Raw genomic sequence first — 24235 nt, forward strand, 5'->3', positions numbered from 1 at the left:
TTGATTTTTAGTCCCCAAAAGACTTGAACCATGTCTCATCCTCATCCTCTTGATTACCCTACGGTACTTAAAACATAGTTTAAACAGAAGAAAAGGAAGAGAAAAGTAGGATCCTTGATGTCTGCCATCTAACTCTGCTAGGGCATCAAGCAGACCCATGCAAAGCTGAGCAGCTGGACAAGCCCATCCCATGACCACCACTACACCAAGTACCACAACCACCATTTGATCCTCCTTATCTCTCTCTCTCTTCCAGAAGTCAGTATGACTCTCCAGGCCAAAGACTGCCCCAAAATGATGGTGGAAAATTGGAAGGAGGAAATTCTCCTTGAATTTTTGCCAGAATATCCTACTTGACTTCCCTCATGCGTAAATACCATTTGTAAAAAAAGAGCATTACTTAATCTACCATTCATTTTCAGAAAACCAGAAAGGACTATAATTGGACAAGGCATTCCTGAACTGGAAGAATTAATGAGAGCCCATAGCCCTAATCAAAAAGTACTTTGGAGAATATCAAGTGATATGTGTCTGGAACAGAGACTCTGAAGTAGATTTTGACAGCTGGACATACTTTCCCCAACTGTCTCACTGCTCTGCTAAAATGCTCAGAGACACCTGCTTATCCTCTGCTAATGATCCCTTGGATGACAGGTGATCTCAGGAAACCTCATCAGATTGGGCTGAGTAAGTCAACAAAATAGTTTGCTAGGTGTGATGTAAGCCAAGTGACTAATTCATCTGAACCTCAGCCTCCCAAAGAGTTGATCATGTGGTCTGGGGAAGTGAGATGAGAAAATATTCATATTGCTAGAATCATAGTATTTCAGAGTTAGAAGGGACCTTGGGGACAAACTTACCCTGAGAAGGAATATCCTCTACCACAATGGGTGCAATGAGCATTTATTAAGCACCTACAGTGTGCCAGACAGTGTGCTGGGTACTTAGAATAGAAAGAAAAAACAAAAAAAAAATCATACTTAAAAACTGTAATCCAGTTTCTTCTTGAAGATCTCTGTTGATGAGAAATTCATTTCCTCTTAGAATAATCTGTTTCACTTATGAAATTCATTCAAGTTAGCCTCTGGAGGGAAAAAAAAAGTCATGCCCCTTTTTCACAGGACAAGCTTTTCTCTAAGCTAAATGTCCTTAGCTCTTTCATGTCATCCCTCTTCAGTCTGGTTTCAGATCCCCTTATAATCTGGTTCTATGTTTTCTAAGCTTCCACCTGCTTGTGAACATCCTTTCAAAAATGTTGGGACCCAGACTATAAGCAATGATCCAGATTGTGATCTGATAGGGCAGAGGAGAGAGAGAGAGATTATCAGTACCCTCATATTTATATAAATTCAGACTAAGTCAATTGAACAAGCATTTATTAAGTTTTACGCTAATACTTGAAGAATACAAACACACACAAAAAGAAAGATGCCTCCTGCTCTTGAGGGGCTTACATTTTAGATGGGAAAGAGTACCTAAAAAGGAGCTGAAAGGGGTGAGGGAAGGAGAATGTGGGGGGAGAAGGGGAAAAAGATTGGCAAGTCAAAAGTGGAGCTGGGAAAAGAGGAAATGATGTTTGCCAGCCTGTCCTCTTCATCAGAATGGAGGTTCCAGGCAAAGAGACCCTCTGGGGTGAGAAGGTAGCTGAGACAGAGAAGTCCAGAGTGTCAGATTGAGGTCATATTTTGTTTCATTCTTTTGCATCTGAAAGATCTCTGAATGCTCCATCTAATAGGAGAACTACAGGGGAGACTGTAATCCTTGGCTTTATTGTAGAAACTATTCAATACAATATAATACAATACAACATACCACACAAATAATAAATACCTATGATATTCAGAGAAGGAAAAAAGCTTAGGTAAGGGAGGAGGCCTCTGAACACAAGAAACTTGTAATCTAGTAGAAAAATAAGATATAATAAGCACAGATAAATAAATTTATAATGTTACATGTTAAATGGGTTAAAGTTACACAAAAACCAAATGTTATGTGATTTCTGAGGGGAGAATTTTCTACTTGCTGGGGGTGAAGATGGGGGGTAGAATCAAGGAAGGTTTCATAGGAGAGAATTCATATGACCAACATATATTGAGACAAGGGTAGGATTTCCTAGCAAAGGCAACCTTATACCTAGCTGTAACAATGGCTGTCTATGTGACATGATTGGAGAGGTACCCAAATGGGCTACCGTTAGCCTGGGATGAAGGTTTGGATTCTCACTAGCAGTGATGTTCTTTCAGAGTGACTGTATTGCATTATCTGGATGGGATAACACCTTAAGTAGCATGTTAGCCGCAGTTAATTTGATTCCATACAATTCAATTCAACAAGATTTTTGAAATAACATCACAGAATTTAGAGGTCAGTAAGGACCTCAGTAGCTATTTAGTCCAACTCATGCTCCAGAGGAATCCCTACTACATGAACATACCGGTGTCTAGTTGGAGACCACCAAGGAAAAGGAATCCAATCAACTCTTGAGATGGTACATTTCCTTTTGGACAGCAATAACTATTATTAAAAAAATTCCTTCTGAGGTCAAGCTTAAATATATTAAATTAATTACCTTTTATTTTACCTACTTTGTGACAGCCACTGCATTAAGGAAAATAAAGACAAAAAATAAACAGTTACTGCTCTCCAAAAGTTTACATTCTGCTAGGGGGAGCATCCTGCCCACAGGCAAATGAATACAAAGTCAATGCGAAAATAATTTCAGAGTGGGCAGTAGGGATTGCAAGCACTTGATGGAGTCAGGAAAGATGATTTTTTAGAAGCCTTGACAAAGTCTGGGAAATGGCATGTCACACATGAGAAACATCAAGGGGGATGAGTCAAGGGGTTCTTAATCTAGGGTCCATGACCATGAGCTTTTAAAACTATTCTGATAACTTTATTTTAATATCTTCCCCCCCTCCATCCTGTATTTCTAAGTATTTTATTATATGTATTTAAGAACATTATTCTGAAAGGGGACCCATAGGTTCCACCAGATTGTCAAAGAGGTCTATGACACAATGAAAGCTAAGAGTTCATAACTAGGCAGGGAGGTGGCCCAGTAGGTAGAGTGCTGGACCTGAAGTCAAGAGGATTCAATTCAAATCTGACCTCAGATGCTGGCTGTATAATGCTGCTCAAGTCACAACTTCAATCTCAGTTCCCTCATCTATAAAATGAGGATCATAATAGTTACCACTCAGGATTGATTGGAGGGTAAAAGGAGGTAATATTTGTATTTTGTAAGCCTTAAGGTGCTATATAAATACCAACTATTTATTATTTCTAGAAGAAGTATGATGCAATTAATATGACAAAAGTTTGGAGCCAGATTCTAAAAGGCTTTAAATGCCAAGCAGAGGAGTCTGGCTAACCCAATTATGCCCATTATCCTTGGAAAGCTCTTGGTTAAGCTTTGATAGGAGGCTTTGAAGGTTGTGTGAGGGAGGGGGGATGTCAGAAACCAGGGTTACTTTCCTGGCATAGGACAATACTCAGGACAATATGATGAGGTACTACTCTTTAGCACATTTGTGGGAGCTCTATGTGCTAGAAAGTGTAGGGAAGAGAGAGTTAGAGGTAGAATAATGAAGGAGAACTTGACCTTCATCCTACCCCATTGACAATGTTAGTGGGGCATGACAGCAAAAAAAAAAAAAAGAGGAAAGTAGACAGGAAACGACTTGGCTGGTCACTTCTGGATAACAGAGCTGAGTACTGAGTTATTGCAAACCACGCTGGCAGTAAGTACCATCTGTTTGCAGGAGTAGGGAATATGTGGGTGAATGAAAGAAAGGGTGGAGGGTGTCTGAGTCTGGAGGGTTGGACCATGGTTAAGGGCAGGAGGATCTAGGGATTTAGCAGGGCTGCCTATGATATCCAAGCCTGATATCCAATCTGGTGTGAGCTCTGAGCTCTCTTTCCCCTTGTTTATTTACACTAGGTCCTGTGAATGTTTGCCTTGGCAGCCATCAAATTTAGACCAGTGCCAAGCCCTGATTCCCTTGCCCAACCTGACAGGCCCTGGTGTGCACACCTGAAAGTCATTAGCTCACAGCCCCATTTTATTCTCACATTTCCAGGCAGTGACCTGCAGTCCTGTATAAGACCACAGGCACCCTATCATCATACCTCACCTTACTCACCCCACCCCTACCTTCCACCTTTGCTCTGCACCTTCCTTCACTCTGCTGGACCCAGGAAACACTGAGTTAATGATGACCTTTATAAAGCCTTCATCCTAGAAGATGACTAGAAGCCACTGAAAGTCTCCCCCTAAGACAACCCAGGAGGAACTCCTACAGTCTGAACTGCCCTCTTTGGGGCAGTTGGTGTTTTATGGGCTTTTCCTGATTTTGGAAAAAGCACAGGCACATGAAGGAGCAGCTTGATGGGAAATCAAACTGCCCACAAGAACAGTCAGGAGTCCCTCCTCCTCTCCTCAGCGTTCTTTGCACCGTGGACCATTTTCTCTGAATGCCTGATAGAGTCATATGACAGATTTATGTGGGGATAAGTGAATGTACATAAGAGTAATTTATAGGAATGGGAGAAAGGGGTAAAGAGAGAGGGAGGAGAAACAGAATTTTCCATCAAAATTTCAATCCCTCCAGGTGGTAGGGAGCTGCCCAGGGAGAGAGAGAAACAAAAATAAAGAATATCACACTGCTGCAGATGCTGAGTGACAGCAGTTTTCTCCAAGAGAGTGAAGGTTTCAGGGACTAGAGAGAAGGGACAGCTCCCCCTTGTTCCAGATCTGTCGGTACATTATAGAATCAGAGGATTTAGAGTTGGAAGGAATCTTAAAGAATATATGATCTAATCTTCTCATTTTACAAATGAAACTGAGGTTTGTAGAGGGAGAACTGGTAAATATTCAACTACCAGTGTACACAGGACACACTTTCAACTTTATTCGACATATTTTTAATTTTTCTCTGTCTTTTCTAAATCTCAACAATGAAGAAAACAATAAGCAAAGTCCCAATTTGTAGTATTTACTGATTTCTGAGGTGTAAATGCTCACACTAAACATTTAACAATGGGCTCTCTCAAGAACTGTTCAAACTGACTTCAACGCAGCCCTGGAAGGATCTTGGCCAAGGTCACATGCATTGTTAGTAACAGAACTAAGATTCAAAATCAGGTCCTGGAACTCTAGAACCAGAGCCCTTCCATTAAACTCTGATGCCTATTCATTTCACCAAGCACATTGATAATCTTCCAACTCAGAGACTCACACTGTTTCAGGAATGACCTTCTGCTTTCCCAGCATCCATCTAAAATTGAATTTCCTTGCTTGGATGTTTATGGCCTTCTCATTGATTACTTTGATTGTTTCATAACAGTGGGTGATTATATTAACAATATAATAACTAACATTTATAAGTAGGTAAAGGTTTAAAAAGTGTCACATATATTATATTACCTCATTTGGTCCTCACAATAACCCTTTGAGGTTTTTCCTTATTTCTCCATTATCCCCATCATACAGATGAAAATATTTAAGCTGAGAGATCAATAATAACAGTAAAAATAATAATATATTTATGTAGCACTTCAGGGTTTGCAAAATACATCATGCATATTTCTCATTTGATCCTCACAACAAACTTGAGAGGCAAGTGCAATTGTTATCATTCCCATTTTATAGATAAGGAAACTGAAGATGAGAGAGAAGCTAAATACTTGGGGTCACTCAGCTAAGTGTCTGAGGTAAGACTGGTCTAAGATCTTCTGAACTCTAAGCCTAATGTTCTATTTACTAACTACAAACAGAAGTCATTTATCTATGCAGAGGTCAAAGATGAGTCTAGGATGACATATCCTCATAGCTACAAGTTGAGAAAGAGATAGATTGTTCAGAAAAGATGACTAGAATGAGCCCATTTGAACTTACAGAGGCATTTAAATTTAAAAACCATCAAGGAAGAAAAGGTAACAAGAGATGTTTCTGGCAAGATGATTAGATACAAATATTTACTTGGACGCCCATTTTACTTAGGAAAATCACTAAACTAGGCCTCAGTTTCCTTATCTGTAAAATGAAGGAGCTTGGGATAGGTAGCCTTAGAGCTATCTTCCATGTTTCAATCTATGATGCTATAATCCTGTGCAGGACAGATTATTTATGCAGAATTTGTTGTGGGATGTAGACTGCTGTCACCCAAGAGGAAAAAGTTTGAAAGAAGTCAGGCCTTTACTGGGCAAGACAGAAGCAACAACAATGGATCAAGATCTATTAATGGATCTAAGTATTCTGGCACTAAGAAAGGCAAGAAGACAAGAAAAACCATAACCTCTATGGTAACTGGAACTTTGTCTTGGCGTACCTAATTTAGAAGATGCTAAAGGCATTCATAGTTCTCAAAAACTTACAGGCAACAGAACTCAACATCTAGTGAGCAGTATATCTAGTAAGTATAAATAGACCAACAGTTGGCTTGCTGCTTTCCTATCCCATACCTCTACCCCTATTAACACTGAATTTTGCATCAGAGGACCTGAAACTGGATACTAGGACAACTTGTACCTGTTTGATTGAGGGAAAATTACTTAAAATTCAAGTTGCCATATCTATAAAATGAAAGTCCTTTCTCCAACTTCCAAGGTCATTTCTACCTCTAAATCTATGGTCTTTATAATCTTATTGTCTTTTCCCTGACCTTACTCTACCTGATGTTTTGGGTCATACCTGAGTCAGATCAATCTGGTGATTCAGCCTTGGAAGTGGAATGAAATGAGATGCTCATAGATAACATTTAAAAAAAGAAATTTCCTTAGCAGGACTACAGAAAGGGTATTCATCAAAGATATGGCATTGATCCAGCTTGACAGTTTCCCTACTGTTGCATTTGCCAGACTGTAGTACCTGGTCAGAAGAATGTTTCAAGTCTGTGGAACTTATAGGCTATTATACGTAAATGACTAAGAACCAATATCAAAGATTCAAGCATTATTGCTCTAGAATTCCTCCTAGGGATTTCCTTTTGTTTTCCTTTAAGGAAAAGAAAAAAAAACTAAACTAAACTAACCTAGTCTATGTGTGCTTCTACCATACTTGGATAGAAAAAAATTATAGTAAATTCTCAACTTTAACGGGGGTAGTGTTCCTAGAAAACAGCATGAAAGTCAAAAACGCAAATGTTGATACATTGAACCTATGAGAAATAGGGTTTAGGTTCCTGTGGCCACCAAAAACTGTATTTTTTTCTTCTAGAGATTGCTGAAAATATACTTTTCTGCATGCAATTCTTTATAACAAAATATTAATTCTGATAATATGCACTGCTCCCATAACAGGACCATAAAATAACCCATAAAATTCAGTAAACAAAATAAAATTGGCAACATGCAAAACATTTTTTCTCACTGAAAATTGATTGAGAATTTTGTAGCCTTTTGTACTAACATCCCATTTTTTAAAGAAAACATTGATTTCAGACAATATCCACTTTTTATAACATGCAAAACTTTTTTTCACTGAAAATTGATTGAGAATTTTGTAACCTTTTGTACTAACATCTCATTTTTTAAAGGAAACATTGATTTCAGACAATATCCCCTTTTTATAACACATGAAATATATAAAACCATAAATGCTGTATAGCAAATAAAATTCTAAATTTTTACCTGAATCTTACCTTCCACTGTATCATCTTGTGCTGTGAGAGTGTTAAACCATATATTATGCTGCTACAAAACTCTCTGAAAAACAAGGAAGAGGTTGCTGGGATTTAGGCATTGCTTTTGGAAGATATCAAGAACAGCAAGATGTTGACAATATCTTAGAGCCCAAAGGACTTGAATTATATTGTGGGGTCATAAGTGCAACACAAAACTTGATTGTTAAAGGCAAACAATGAAAATATGCACCTAATATTGAAGAACTCTTCACAATGGTAGGGTGAACAAAATCAGGGAAGTACCTAATAGGCCAGTCCACTTGCACATGTCACATCTCATTTTTTTTTCATCTAGTGCACATCGCTGCAAATGTGAGTGGTTGCCAATGTGAAAGTGAAAATGAAATTATTAATAAAATCATGTGAATGCTTTAAGTTACAAAAGTGAAATGTAAGAATGTTGAGGTTTGACTACATATGCTAGTTATGGCTCTGGAACTGGAATATGATCTCCACATTAAGTGTTACATCTATTGGATTTTCTGAAGTTTAATCAGTCAATTAATCAGTCAATGACATTGCATGTAGTAAGTGTTGACCTAGTACTAATCAGCCTATTGTGTGAATTGTTTTATGTTTTTTCCAAATGATTGTCTATACAGCCTTCAACCATCCTAACAGAATCTTGAGACATGCCATAATATCTTGCTTTACCTCCAAACTCATCTAGCTCATGATTATAAAGGAATATTCTTCTCCATGCTCCATTTTTAACTCTCTCAACTTTCTCTAACCAGACACAGAAGCTTCTTCTTCCTAGCAGATTATTCTTCCCCATGGCCCTTTTTCTGATTGACTGATTCTTGTCAACACCCCCATCTTAAGGAAATCTCCTAGGTGAGCCATGTCTCTATTACGCCCCTAAATATGCCCCCACACACTCATCCCTACTGATTTATAGCTTTCTTTTATAGATTGGCATCCCTTATTAGAATGTAAACTTCTTCAGGGTTGGGAGCTATCTGTCTTTTTGTTTGTATTTCTATTCCTAGTATCTTTTTGGAACATAGACTTACTGTGTTGAGGGTTCCCAACCTTCTCATTTTTTCTCCCACCCTTATAAAGTGTTGTCATTACCCTTAAATAATTATGAGTGTGATGTTTACATCACACTCTTATAATTATCTCCATTTACAGAGAAGGAAATGGAAGCTCAGAAGGGGTGAATAAGAAAGTTACTTTTCCATGGCACCAATCACCACCTGAAAAAGATCCCAAAAAGAAAACTCCTAGCAATATCATAGTCAAATTTCAGAGTTCACATGTCAAAGAGAAAATATTGCAAGCAGCCAGAAACAAAACATTCAAGTACTGTGGAGATACAATCAGGATAACACAAGAGCTGGAAGCTTCTACATTAAAGGATCACAAGGCTTGGAATACTTTACTCCAGAGGTGAACGGAGCTAGGATTAAAATCAAGAATCACCTATGCAGCAAAACCGAGTGTAATGCTTTAGGGGGAAAAAATGGTCATTCAATGAAATAGAGGACTTTCAAGCATTCTTGATAAAAAGACCAGAAATGAATAGAAATTTTGAGTTTCAAACACAAGAATCAAGAGAAGCATGAAAGGGCAAACAGAAAAAAGAAATCATAAGGGACTTACTAAATTTGAACTGTTTACATCCCTTCATGTAACTCTTGAGACTTTTTTCAGTATAAGGGTAGTTGAAGGGATTATACACACACACACACACACACACACATAAATAGAGGGCACAGGGTGAACTGAATAGGTACGGATGATATCTAAAAAACTAAATTAAGGAGAGAGAGGAATATATTGGAAGGAGAAAGGGAGAAATATAACAGGGCAAATGATGTCATAGGAAAGACACAAATATTTTTTTCAATGGAGGGGAAGAGGAGGGAGGTGAGAGGGAAAGAGTGAACCTTACTCTCATCTCATTTGGCTTAAGGAAGAAATTTGGTATGAAAAAACCTATCTTACACCTCAGGGAAGTAGGGGAGAAGGGGAGAAGGGGGGTGGGGGAGGTGAGAGAAGGGAGGACAAATGGGAGGAAGGGATAATTAGAAGTAAACATTTTTGAAGAGGGATAGGGTCAAAAGAAAGAATAGAATAAATGGGAGGACAGGATAGGATGGAGAGAAATACAGTTAGTCTTTCACAATATGACTTTTATGGAAACATTTTGCATAACTACACATATATAAGCTATATTGAATTATTTGCCTTCTCAGTAGGGATGTGTGGGGAGGGAGGAAGGGAGAGTAGTTGGAACTCAAAGTTTTAAAAATGAATGTTAAAAATTGCTTTTACATGCAACTGGGAAATAAGATATACAGGCAATAGGGTATAGAAATCTATCTTGCCATACAAGAAAAGAGAGAAGATGCAGATAAGGGAAGGGAAGGTTGTGATAAAAATGAGGACAGATTGGGGGAAGTAATAATTAGAATGCATGCTGTCTTAGGGTGGGTGTAGGGGAGAGATGGGAAGAAAATTGGAACTCAAAATCTTGTGGAAATGTCTGTTGAAAACTAAAAATAAAAAAAAAAATTTAAAAAAGAATTGATGGAGTCTGAATGCAAATCAAAGTATGCTTTTTCTTTGCTTTATTTTGTCTTTTTTTGTCTGTGTTTTCTTTTACAACATGACCAACATGGAAATATGTTTTTCATGATTGCACATGTATAACCTATATCAAATTACTTGCCTTCTCAATGGGGCAGGAGGAGGAAAGGAAGGTAGGGAGAAAATTTGGAACTTGAACATTTTTAAAAACAAATGTTTAAAAAAGAAGGTAAATGCCACACAGAAGACAACAGAGACGTTTATGGTGTGGATAGGCAGATCATAACATATAAGCAATGAGGAGCTTTGGAGAAGAAGAATAGTAAAACATAGCATCAGAGGAATTCATGCCAGACAGAGAAAACACATGGAGAGGAAAACAGATGACATGCAGACAGCCAGATATCCTAGTATCCTCCCCATTTTAGAAGAGAATAAAAAAGGTCTCCAGCTTATTGGGTGAACTTCTTCTACCTTCCTCCTTCAGCCTGTTTATCTCCCCAGTGACTATCTATATCCCTATCTTTTCTTTCCTCTGAAATTTTCCCTCCATGTTCCATTTCTTTCCTTCAGTACTCTGCCAACCCTCAGCCCCTTTTGGCCTAATGAGATCATAGGCTCCTCTCTTCTGATCCACAAATATATACAAACTCATTCAGACGTGCATGGGAATGGGACTTCATATAACTCTGCAATAGGAGCTTTCAGCTCCCAGTCAGGTCAGGCTCTTATTTGTGAATCCCCATCCAATCTCAAGTAGCTTTATCAAAAATAAAAATGTGGATGCACCTGGTTCTTCAGGCCATTTCTAACAGAACTCTGTGAGGTCTTGTTATAATTAGGAGTTTTGTTCCTAGACAAAGTACCAACAATCATGTCTGGGGCAAGGAAAACAAAGCACGCCCTCAAATGAGTGGAATAGTGGAATGAGAGTTGGAGATGAAAGGAGTTCATCCTAATCTGCAGTATAATAACTTACAATTTAATTAGTTATTTTTGCTAAGTGGTAAGTTCTCTTGTTTCCATGATGTTTAAGGGACTTCATGTGCCAGATCAAGTCTTCCAATTTCAGCACCCTGGGGCCAAGTCCTGATTGCCCTACCCTGGGTAGGCCTCTGAGGTCTCTCACTTCTCACTTTTCTAAAGATAATAATCATTTTGGAGCACAGAAATGGAACCTGTTGCCAGCACATACTAATAAATGTCTAATCAAAGGAGGAAAGAAATAACAAAGATTTGTTAACAACTGTCAAATCCTATGGGCAGCTGTTCTCTAATACTTGAAGAGTCCCCAGTGACTTCAGCTCATTCCCATACACAAAGAATGATTTACTCCATCAGCTTTGTTGAAATGGTTGTGAATGTTGGAACTGTATACAGTCCTTTATATTTCCTGTTTGGTAGAGCTGCCGTGTATCCAGAAAGCCCCCTTGAATGGGAATTTCTTTGTAAATTCTACATCAGGACCTGGGCTGTGAGATTGTGTTACAGCCTTGGTTTACTAATCCCAGCTTTTCTTCCCTGATAGCATTTAAACTTAAATAGCTATATAAGTTCAAACGTTCTTTTATAGGGTGAAATAAACAGATTTTTATGGCTCAAAAGCTGCAAGCTTCAAAATCAGGCATTCACCATTAACTCAGGCAGGTTGATGCTTAAGAAATGGGTTGGCATCTTCTTTGCCACAGTTAGTTTTTTTGTTGTTGTTCTGTTTTGTTTTGTTTTTAAATTTACATTGAAGATGCCACATAAATTAGCTACTGTCTCAGTTATCAAGGAAGAAAGCTGACACTGCATCAGGACATTTTGCTACAAGGCTGCCACCCTCTGGCTCCCACTACCAGAGAAATCCCAGGGAAGCTTTGTCTGGGTAGCTCTTGGGACACCATCCAGGGTCCTGGCAATTCTAGGTGTTCTCTCAGAGAAACAAATTTTAAATCAGAAGAGACCTCAGAGGATGTCTAGAGTGTGACTCGTTCCTGAATGGAATATCCTTCTTAAACCTTACCCCCAATCCCTTTGTCCCTACATAATTCCTGCCAGGCCAGCAATAAGCTTCAAGACCTTACTGATGGGAAACTCACTGTGTCCTGAGGCAACTGGTTCATCTATGGGACAATTGTTGGGAAATTCTTTTTTTCCTTTCATTAAGTAATCTATTTCCCTATAACTTCTGTTCATTGCTTCTAATTAAATGCCTAGCAATCAGATTATCACAGAAGAAGTGATCTCATCCAATCTCTACCTGAGTGTTGTTAGATATTCAATCATTTTTCAGTTATGTCTGACTCTTTGTGACCGCATTTGGGGTTTTTTTGGCAAAGATACTAGAGCAGCTCACCATTTCCTTCTCCACCTCATTTTACAGATAAGGAAACAGAGAAAAACAGGATTAAGTGACTTGCCCAGAGTCACACAGCTAGTGTCTGAGGCCAGATCTAAACTTTTGAAGATGAGTTATCCTGACTCCAGGAATTCTATCCACTGCACTACCCTTAGGTGGTTAATCAGGCATTCACCATTAACTCAGGTAGGTTGATGCTTAAGAAATGGGTTGGCATCTTCTTTGCCACAGTTAGTTTTTTTTGTTGTTGTTCCAGGAATTCTATCCACTGCACCATCCTTAGCTCAGTTCAAATGCTACTTCCTGTCTTCTTTGTCCTTCAAATCATCAGAATTTTCTCCATGCTGAAATCATCTTACATTTATTTTGAATTCCTTTTATTCATGTTATTTATATGTGTACATGTTCTTTCTTCTAGTAGAATGTAATTTCTCTGAGGGCAAGGAGTCTTCCATCTGGGGTTTTATATCTCCAACTGCCAGCACAATGCCTGGCACACTTCTGTCATTGAGCTGTTTCAGTCATGTCCGACTCTTCATGAACTAATTTGGGATTTACTTTCCAGAAATACTGGAGTAGTTCACCATTTCCTTCTCCAACTCATTTTATAGATGAGGAAACTGAGGCAAGCAGGGTTAAGTGACTTGTCCAGGGACACACAGCCAGTAAGTGTCTGAGGCCAGATTTGAATTCAGAAAGATGTCTTCCTGATTCCAGGCCCAGCCTTCTATCCACTGTATCATCAAGCTGCCCACTTGGCACACAGGAAGCATTTAATAAATATTTGTTTTTTGAATGATAAGATATGTAATAAATGGAAGTATCTGAACTTGGATCTAGGTTTTCTAACACACACCTCAAACCTCCACCCCTGAATCCAGTTCTATTTTTAAATTAATTTATTTTTTTCAGTTTTTAACAATAATTTCCCTAAGTTTTTGAATTTTCTCCCCCTCCTTTCCCTCTCCCTCCCCAAGATAGCATGCAGTCTTAAATGGGTTCTACATATACATTCTTATTAAATACATTTCCACATTAGACATATTGCATAGGAGAATTAAAACAAATGACAGAAATCATGAGAAGAACCAAATCAAAACATAACAAAAGAGAAAATACTCTGCTTCATTCTGTATTCCAATTCTGTAGTTCTTTCTCTGGATGTGGATGGCATTTTGCATCGTGAGTCCTTTGGAATTGTTTTATGTCCTTGCATTGCTGTGAAGGGCTAAGTCCATCAGAAACAATGCTTGCACACTGTGCCTCTTATTGTCTATAATGCTTTCCTGGTTCTGCTTCTTTCATTCAGCATCAGTTCCTATAAGTCTTTCCAGATTTTTCTGAAGTCTGCTTGTTCATCGTCTCTTATAGCACAATAGTATTCCATTACATTCATATACCATAACTTGTTCAGCCACAACCCAACTGATGGGCATCTCCTGGATTTTCAGTTCTTGGCCACGACAAAAAGAGTTGTTATAAGTATTTGTGTACATGTGTGTCCTTTTCCCGTTTTTATGATCTGTTTGGGATACAGTCCTAGAAGTGGTATTACTGGATCAAAGGGTATGCACATTTTTGTAGCCCTTTGGGCATAGTTCCAAATTGCTCTCCAGAATGGTTGGATCAGGTCACAGCTCCACCAACAATGAATTAGTGTTCCATTTCTCCCACATCTTCTCCAATGTTTATCAGTTTCCTGTTTTGTCATGTTAGCCAATCTGATAGGTGTGATATGATACCTCAGAGTTGTTTTGATTTGTGAACTTAGATCTTGGTTTTCTAACACACATCAATAGTGATTTAGAGCATTTTTTTATATCAGCATAAATAGCTTTAGGTTCTTCCTCTGAAAACTGCCTGTTCATATCCTTTGACCATTTATCAGTTCTGAACCCAGTTTCCATTAAATCTCACTGCTTCCCACTGAAGGGACAACCATCATTATCATCATATCTGAGTTATCCAGTGCTTCTAAAGCACTTTCCTCACATCAATCTTTTAGGCAGGTAGTGAGGGTGGTATTTTCTCCTTTTTTGCAGATGAGAAATCATAATAACAGTAGTTTACATTTAGGTAGAACTTCCTATGGGCTTATAACCTCCATGCCTAATCCTTTGTTGCTTCTGAGTAGAGGTACAAAGGATCTACCTTCTATAAAAACTCCTGACCTTGGTTCCCAAGGCAATTGCTGAAATATCCTCTGATGTACATAAGTCAAAGGTGAGCCTAAGTTTTTGGACTAATTCCAATACTTTTTATGGGCTGGTTTCCTCTAGTGGTTCAAAATACCATATTCCCTTTCAATTTGATTAACCCAGTTGTTGAATCTAGTTACACCTTTGATTGATGGATTAATTCTATAACACAAAGAGCTGTTCTTACCCAAAAAAGGTATCAGAACTAAGAATAACTTGTTACTTACTTTCATTGTTATTGGAGATTTTGAAATACCCTCTCATACCAACATTAGTTTTGCTTTTAATTCAGTTTTATTTTTCTTTCAATTTTGAATTCTCTTCTTGCATCTTCTCCATTCCCTAGCCCACCAGCAGAACTAAGATCAAAGAGCAGAAGTTGTAGTTGATGAAAGCAAAAATTTTCCAATAATTCTACTCATTCAATTCTACTCAAAAGTAGAATGGCCTTCCTTGAGAGGTAGTGGGTTTCTTCCCCTGGGGAGGTCTTTAAGAAATCAATCACCAATTATTATTTATCAAGCACTGAATGTGTGCCAGTCACTAGAGGAACAAAGGCAAAAGGTAATTCCCTACCATCAAGGATCTTTCATTGTAATTGGGAAGAGTAGAGAATGGATGACCACTTGTCTTGAGTTTTATGGTGAAAATTCCTTGGGAAGCGTATGTTGGACTAGTTGACCCCTGATATCCTTTCCTTGCCTGAAAGTCTGGGATTCAGTGATCTCAAGGAGATGTCTCTAAAGTTCTATATAAATACCAGCTATTTTTCTTCCTCTGCTTCCCTGAGAAGTCCTTTTCTTCTCTCTCCTTAATCCTAGGCTATTGCCCTGCCTAGCGACTCTTACCTGTCTTGTTCTTCTTCTAAATCAAGAACTTTCTAGATCTCTAGCTATTTCCTTTCTTTACCCTTCTGAGATAAAGTAGATGCATCATTGTGATTCTGACTATTCCCTAGAATTGATGGACTCTTTCACTCATAAAGAGTTAAATGGTTTCGCTATCAACACAGAAGGCAAGAAGCTAATTACTTCAACTCTTTATCACCCCATCCATGCTTGTATCACAGCATCACAGCTTTAGAGATGAAAGGAACATTAGAGGCCATTGAGTCTCACCCCTTCATTTTACAGATGAGAAAAATGAGCCTGAGAGGGGTTAAGAGACTTGGCCAGAGTCACAGTGCTAGTAAGTGTCTGAAGCAGGATTTGAACTCAATTCCTTTTTGACTCAAAGTCTCTACTTCTCTATGCTCTACCACCTAGTCATAAAAGATTCCCTTGTGGTATTCCTTACAATTCTTTGAGGTGCTCTTCATGGGCTGTCAACTGAATGATGAGATATATGAATGAGATAACTTGTCCATTCTCCATTTGGTGTACTGAGGTGATTCCTGCAACGGTATTTCCTTTCCACATTCAATATTGTTACCTCATTATTGCCCTTTACTGACACTCCATAGGGACACTGAAGAGATACCTGGAGAAGGGGATCCTGATTAGAGCAAGCACTTTTACTTCAGTCTAGAAGTACCTGAAACTATAATCAAGCTAGGGATGATCAGAATTCTGATTTCAAGTGCTGGTTTGAATGCTACCTATGCAATCTTGGGCAATTCATTTATCCTTTCTGGTCCCCAGTTTCCTCTTCTGTACAATGAGGGGATTAGATTAGAAGATTCCCAAGGTTCCTCCCTACTCTAGAACAATGTTCTTGTGATCACAGGTTAAACTCTTAAGCTCTGATTCTTTTCTGGATATGCTGCTCACAACTCTAGGAGACAGACCATTCTAATCCCCAAGGCTGGCACAGCTCATGACAGTGTAATCAGTAGCACCAAGAAACAAACAAATTTCAACTATTCCAAACCAACATTCTGAACATCTTGTAACATTTTTTCCTTGGGCCCTCAAATTATGAAGTTGTTCTGGTCTGTTGCTTTGTGGTGAATAAATCTAGGATAGTTCCCTGGAAAGAGTGAATTGTAGCTTCCTCAATGAGCTATTGAGGCCAGAGACCACAGTCCTCAGCCCCACCCTCATGTTCACTGAAACCAGCAGGGTAAACAGACCAGGGTGTCCGCACCCTAGCGGATGGTGAGGGAGGATTGCTTGCTGATTTCTAAGTGATCAGATGTTATAGAATTGAAGCAGATCCTCAAAAATCATCTTGTCTCCCCCTCTTCATTTTACAGATGAAGAAGCTAAAGTCCAGAGGAGAAATGACTTGACTAAAGTCATACAGGAAATATAATATAGTATGGCACATACTATACAAAGTAATAATAATATAATGAAACACTATAATAAATAGAAAAACAAGATTCAAAGCCAAATCTTTCTCTAATCCACTGCTTTCTACATCAAGACCCCATTCATCAGGAGAGAACATAGCAAATGAAATGCTTGCTTGGTGATCACAGGATCTGAGCAAAAGGAGGTAGATATTCCTAAGGGACATTTTTATCAAGCTAGGGCAGCTAGGAGGTACAGTGGATAGAGTGCCAGGCTCTATCCTGAGAGGAGTCAGGAAGACCGAAGTTCAAATCCAGTCTCAGACACTAACTGTCTTACCCTGGGCAAGTCACTTAACCCTGTTTGCCTCAGTTTGTTTATCTGTAAAATGAGCTGGAGAAGGAAATGGAAAATCATTTCAATGTTTTTGCCAACGAAACCCTGTATGGGGTCATGACAACTTGGACATGACTGAACAACAACAATAACAAAAGACATCCTGGTGAATCATCCTCTCTCTCTCTCTCTTTCTCTCCTCTCTCTCTCTCCCACCCTTATTTCCTTCCCTCCCTCTATCCTTTCCTCTTTCCCCTTCTCTCTCTGTCTCTTCTTTCTTATCAGACTTGTAATTCCATTGGTATAGGAAACTCCTGATAAGGAAACAGTATCAGTTCAGATAGACACCTTGAAAGAGTTGCTAGATCACTGAGAAGACATGTGATTTGTCCGGGGTAACACAGATAGTATGTGTCAGGTGCTAGACTTGATTCCAAGAGCTAGGTCTCTGTACAGCCTCTCTCTCTTCATCTGTGTCTGCATCTGTGTGTACATGTGTGTATGCACGTGTGTGTGTGTGTTATGGTCTCCTTTGGTAGTCTAATAAAGCTAGAATCATGTTTTTAAATGCAAAAGATAAAATGCACAAGATTACAAAGGAACCCAGTTATGTTTCAATCTCTCTCCATATACATATGTATGTATATGTGTGTATACATATATATGTATGTGTGTATATTTCTACATGTAAATAAATGTATATGTATATATATGAGTATATATTTACATGCACATATATACATATATATGCACATACATATTTTAAAATTCACACTTCTCAGATAAAGAATTCCTGCCTTCTCTAGAGGTATTTTTGGGCCTACAGAAATAATCTTGGTCATTTCTTACTAAAATACTCTTCTTCCTGTGCAATATGAGAGACAGATTGAACACAGTTTTGCTTTCCAAATTTGCTTCATTAATTTAAAGCAATCATTTATTCATTCATTCAATAAGCATTTATTGAGCATCTATTATTGGCTCAGTGTTGGGAGATTCTGGGAGATGTAAATAGCATGAAGCCACTGTACTTCAAGCTCTAATAAACCTCACAATTTGGGGGTGGGTGGGAAGCGGACAGATGACATATACACAAAGATATAATAACTATTCCATAACTACAATTAATTGTGTGCAAGAATAAAATTTAATTGGAGTTATAAAAAGAAGCATTAGGTCCAAAGTTAGAAGAAAGATCGTTTTTGATATAAATGGAAAAAAGGTTGTAAATCAGGAAAGGTTTCCTAAAGGAGATAACTTTTGTGTTGTACCTTAAAGAATTAGTAGGATTTCTGAAGGCAAGGATGGAAAGCTTAGAAGAAACAGAAGAAGGACAAAGATACACAGTTAGCTAGGGAAAATTGCACGAGGCTTTAAAGAAAGCATACTCTATAGGACATAAGAGGACTGGCTACTAGTCTTGCCCCTGCTACCTATTCATCAGATTTCACTGGTTTCAACTGTAAGGATCTGGTGAGAAGGCCATAGATAGACACAGGGTAATTTATCCATGAGCCTCACAGCAAAAGTTCACTTAATTCATTCTCTTTGAAAGGTAATGCTTAAGGAATTAGCCAACCTGAGAGTTCAGTAATATAGTAAACCTGAATGAAAACTGTAAGGATAACTCTGTGGTTTTGATCACATGTCTATCCTTTTTCTGAGTCCCTTATTTACAAGTCAAAAGACTGTTTTTTTTTGCTAAGTACCTTACCATGGCTGCAAACTCACCCTGAGATCGGAAAATACAGCTGTGTTCTTTCTGCTCCATGCATTACAACGTTTCCGCAATCAAAGAAATTTCACTGATGAAGCTATTGATGATACATACATCAGGCGGATCTGAATTCCACTTTGCTCTCCCAAAGGTACGCAGACAAATGGAACCCAAGATGGAAGAATATCTGTATCTGTCATTTAAAAATGCATATCCAATTGGAAAAAAAAAAATAGATTGAGAAGAGATCTTGAACGGGTGATTTTTCAGAAAAATAACCAAGCACTTAAAGTCTCTATTTTCCTGCCAGGTGAAAACCACCATATTTCAAGAGGGAACTTGGGTACTGCAAATTGAAAGTACAGTGCTCACTTCCTGTGACTTTTCCAAGGGAGGTGGGAGCTGCCAACATGGAAGGAATGGGTGTATTTTGACATTGTCAATACTTCATATTTCTTTGGAGACGGTCATAAAATTGGGAGAGAGGATGGAATTTCACAAATTCTGCCTAACTACAAAGAAATCTATTTGAATTAGGAGCAAGGCTTAGGAAATTTTTTTTTTCTAAAGAGAAAGTCACTTAAGTTACATAAATTATAAGAAGTGCAAAGAAGATTAGATTCTTGGTTTGACAAAAGTAAGAAGTAGGAGAGACTGATCTCTGAAAGAATAAGATGTTTTGTACAAAGGCATAGGACAATAGTAAGCCAGACTTAAGCTACTAGTATTCTTTCTAGTAACACACTACAACATATTACTTTTTACTACATAGAGGCTGAGTGTTAAAGTTAGATATCTTACTGGCAATGATATGCAAAAAGCAGCTGGATTCAAATAATTTCTCTAATACAACCTGTGTGGTACTGTGGGAGTCAATTAACCTCTTTGGGCTTAAGTTTCTTCAAATCAAAAAAGAAGAAGTTGGAATAGATGACCCTAGTACTGTCTGGGATGCATTCCTGATTGACCCTACGATGCCACAGAGACTTCTTCATCCAGAAAGCTCACTCTGGACCTGAAAATCACATATCAGAAGTATCCTAAGCTGCTGAGTAACTTCCCTCTGTTTGGATGCTTCCTCTGAGAAGCATGTCAGTAAGGCGCCCATGCGACTCATGTCTCACTCCTTTCCAGGTTTTACTCGACTTCCTCTCCCTCTTCCCTTTTCAATTCCTTTTATTTGTTCTCTTTCCTCTTAGAATGTAAGTTCTTTGAGATGAGAGATGGTCTTTTCTTCTGCTTGTAATTGTGATTTCAGGGCTTAGTACAGAACCTGGCAGATAGTAAGCATTTAGTAAATGTCTGTTGACTTGTTGTTGACTCGAGACCTTTCCAACTCTGCAATTGAGCTCTCAGAAGTAGATGGTTTTCCCTAGTAAATGTTTTAGGGGAATTTATTTTAATGGTTAAAAGAGAATATGAACATTGCAAGGGCTAAAGAGTCAGTATGGCATAATGACTTTATCTCCTGAAACCAATGGAATCATGAAGATAGGGGCACAAGTACTTCCACGGACCAAATGCTAGTTATTTGTCCTTGCACACACTTAACCCTTTCACTGACCCCAGGCAACTCTCTGAGACAATAAATCACAGAACAGGTACCAATCTCTCTTGGTAGAGAGAATTCTCTCATAGTTTAATCCATTAACCTCATCCCTCCCAAAAAAAAGCATTATAATTTGATTTGTGGACACATGTGGAGTATCATCAAATCTCAGAGTTTGAAGGAATGTAATAGAGATCAATTTCTCCAATCTTTAATTAAAGAGGGAAGCTTCCTACAAAGTCCTAGACAAGTGGTCCTCCTACCTCCTCTAAAATGAGGAAGAACATTTATGCTTCTAACTATCTCTCCCCCAATCTTCCCTCACCCATTGGTATATTTTAAGAAGGGCAGATAGAAGTGACAGGGAAGCTTTGCCTTCTATCAAGATTAAATCTGTCTCTCAGAAGCTCTGAAAGAGTGAGGGTGGGGGTATGGGTAGGGTGGAACCAAGAAGGCAGATTAAGGCAGGAATGCTCTTGAATTCTCTCAGATTCACCTTCAAATGGCTATAAAATAAAGGCTCAAAATGAATTCTGGAGCAATAAAACCAACAAAAGAATGGGGGCGAAACAATTTTCCAGCTGAAAATGACTTAGAAAGTCAACAGGAAAAATCTAGCTTGCTTGGGTCAAAGGGGAACATGGTCCAGCGTAGGGGGCATCTGCGTAAATCAGGAGCAGGCTGTATCTAAGAAAGCCAACTGTGAATCCTGAGCCCCAGAGCAGGTCAGTGGAAAGGTCCTGTTATCCTGGCCAAGCAGGCTAGTAGCCAGGCTTGGTGGCCCCAGTGCAGCAGGACAGTGGAGGGGCCCCAGGTCCCTGGTACATCAGACCAATGGCAAGGCCCTGGACAAGAAGATTGGGATGGTGCCACCTCTACCCCATGAATAGAGCACAATTTTAAAAGTCATGAAATAATAAAATTGAGCAAAAAAAGTACCAAGAAATGGAAGATAAAAACACTAACTGAAAAAAGGATAACAATGTCAAAACACATACATGTGAAGGCTCAAAGAAAAATGTGAATTGGTCTCAGACCCAAAAAGAAAATATGAAAAAGTTCAAAATTGTAAAAATCAAATAAGAGAGGTAGAAGCAAAAAGAAATGAGTGGAGCAAGAGAATAATGAAAAAAGAATCAACAACTTGGTAAAGAAAGCACAAAAAAGGGGAAAAGATGTGGAAAAATTCACTTAAGAAACAACTTCTTCAACATCAGTTCATATAAGTACTTCTAGGCCTCTCTAAAGTCCTCCTGTTCATCATTCCTTATAGCACAGTAGTATTCCATTACATTTCTATACCACAATTCCCTAATTGATAGGCATCCCTTTGATTCCAGTCCTTGGCCTCCACAAAGAAAACTGAAAACAAATTAATTAATTAATTAAAAAAAAAAAGAAAGCAACTTCTTAAAAGTAGAGTTGGCCAAATGAAAAAGGAGGTACAAAATTCACTGAAGAAAACAACTCTGTAAAAAAGAAATGCCCAGATAGAAAAGGAAAAAGTCACTGAAGAAAATAATTCCTTAAAAATTAGAATTTGGCAAGTGGAAACTAATGACTCTATGAAACATCAAGAAACAATTTTTAAAAATCAAAAAAATGAAAAGATATTGAAGAAAATACAAAATATCCACAATGAAAAATTGCTAACCTGAAAAATAGACCCAGTATATATATAATTTAAGAATTATTGGACTATCTGAAAATCATGATCAGAAAAAGAACCTACACATCATATTTCAAGAAATTATCAAGGAAAGCTGCAGCAATATCCTAGAACCAAAAAGTTCCACATTAAGGGACCAAAGGGCTTGGAATATGCTATTCTGGAGTGCAAAGGAGTTAGGACTACAATGGAGAATCACCTACTTAATGAAATTGAGTATAATTCTTTAGGCAGAAAATGAATATTCAGTGAAATAGAAAACTTTCAAGCATTTCTTATGAAAAGACCAGAAATGAATAGGAAAATTGATTTTCAAACATAAGACTAAAGAGAAACATAGGAAAGTAAATAGGAAAGAGAAAGCATAAAGGATTCAGAAAGGTTAAACTGCTTGTATTCCTATACAAAAAATTATATTTTTACCTCTTAAGAACTTCATCACTGTTAGGACAATTAGAAGGAGGATAGATAGACAGACAGACAGACAGACAGATAAATAGATAGATAGATAGATAGATAGATAGATAGATAGATAGATAGAGTAGATGTGAGTTGAATTTGATGGTATGATATCCCAAAATACCAATACGACCAAGAACAAAGCCAAAGAAAAAATTAAAAGGTGAGAAAAGAGATTTCACTGGGAGCAGAGGAAAGGGAGAAATAGAATATGGTTATTTCACATGAAGAGGCACTAAAGACTTATTACAGTGGAGTGAAAGATTGGGGGTGGTCATTTTTTGAACCTTACTCTCATCAGAATTGGCTCCAAGAAGGAATTACATGCAACTCAGTTGAGTATAAAAATCTATCTTGTACACTATAAGGAAGTAAGGAATAAGAGACGGGGAGACTGATAGAAAGGAGGGCAGATTGAGAGAGGAGGCAGTCAGGAGCAAAATACTGATGAGGAGAGACAGGGTGAAAGGAGAAAAGGAAAGAAAGATAAATAAGGAGAAATAGGATGGAGAGAAATATGCAGTAAAAATTATAACTGTGAATGTGAATGGGATGAACTGACCCATAAAATGGAGGATGATAGCACAGTAGATTAAAAATCAGAATCCTACTCCCTTCATCCTCTGGGGCCAACATGGATTCAGACCAAGACCATGAAGAAGGTGACACAAATCATCATCCAAAAATTCTACACTCACCTGGGCAATGACTTTCACACCAACTGTGTGTGCAAAGAGATCACCATCATCCAAAGCAAGAAGCTTCTCAACAAGAACAAGATCAGGGGACATATCACTCATCTGATAAAGTGAATCCAGAGAGGCCCTATGAGAGGTATCTCCATCAAACTTCAGGAAGAAGAAAGAGAAAGTAAGGATAACTATGTCCCTGAGATCTCTGCTTTGGATCAGGAAATCATTAAAGTGGTCCCTGATACCAAAGAAATGTTGAAATTCCTAGACTTTGGCAGTTTGTCCAACCTAAAAGTTATCCAGCACCAGCGTGGGATGAATTTCAAAACACCAAGAGGAGCTGTTTAATATTTACTTTTGTCTTCTTTCCAGTTAACATGGAAATGCCCTGAAAAAAATTAGAATTCTACAATATCTTCTTTACAAGAAACACATTTGAAGCAGAGACACACACAGAGTAAAGGCAAGGAGTTGGAGTTATGCTTCAGCTGAAATTAAAAAAAAAAAAAAAGAAAAGCAGGAGTAGCAATCATAATCTCAGACAAAACAAAAGCAAAATATAGACCTAATTAAAAGAGATAAGAAAGGAAACTGTCTTGCTAAAACAGATCATAGACAATGAAGTAACATCAGTACTAGACATACACAAAATGATATACCCTCCATATTTTTAGAGAAGTTAAATGAGTTATAGGAGGAAATAGATAGTAAATCTGTGCTAGTGGGGGACCTCAATTTTTCCCACCTCAGAACCAGATAAATCTAACCACAAAATAAACAAGAAAGAAGTTAAGGAGATGAATAAAATTTTAGA

General features: G+C 38.1%; 1 pseudogene; it reads left to right on the plus strand.

The window, feature by feature from the left end:
- The window catches only part of LOC140518086 (small ribosomal subunit protein eS17-like), a 117202-nt pseudogene extending 93433 nt beyond the window's left edge, over nt 1–23769 (plus strand).
- The last annotated feature ends 466 nt before the right edge of the window (nt 23770–24235 follow it).

This window comes from Notamacropus eugenii, chromosome 1 (assembly GCF_028372415.1).
Source record: "Notamacropus eugenii isolate mMacEug1 chromosome 1, mMacEug1.pri_v2, whole genome shotgun sequence".
In the NCBI taxonomy this organism is placed as follows: Eukaryota; Metazoa; Chordata; class Mammalia; order Diprotodontia; family Macropodidae; genus Notamacropus; species Notamacropus eugenii.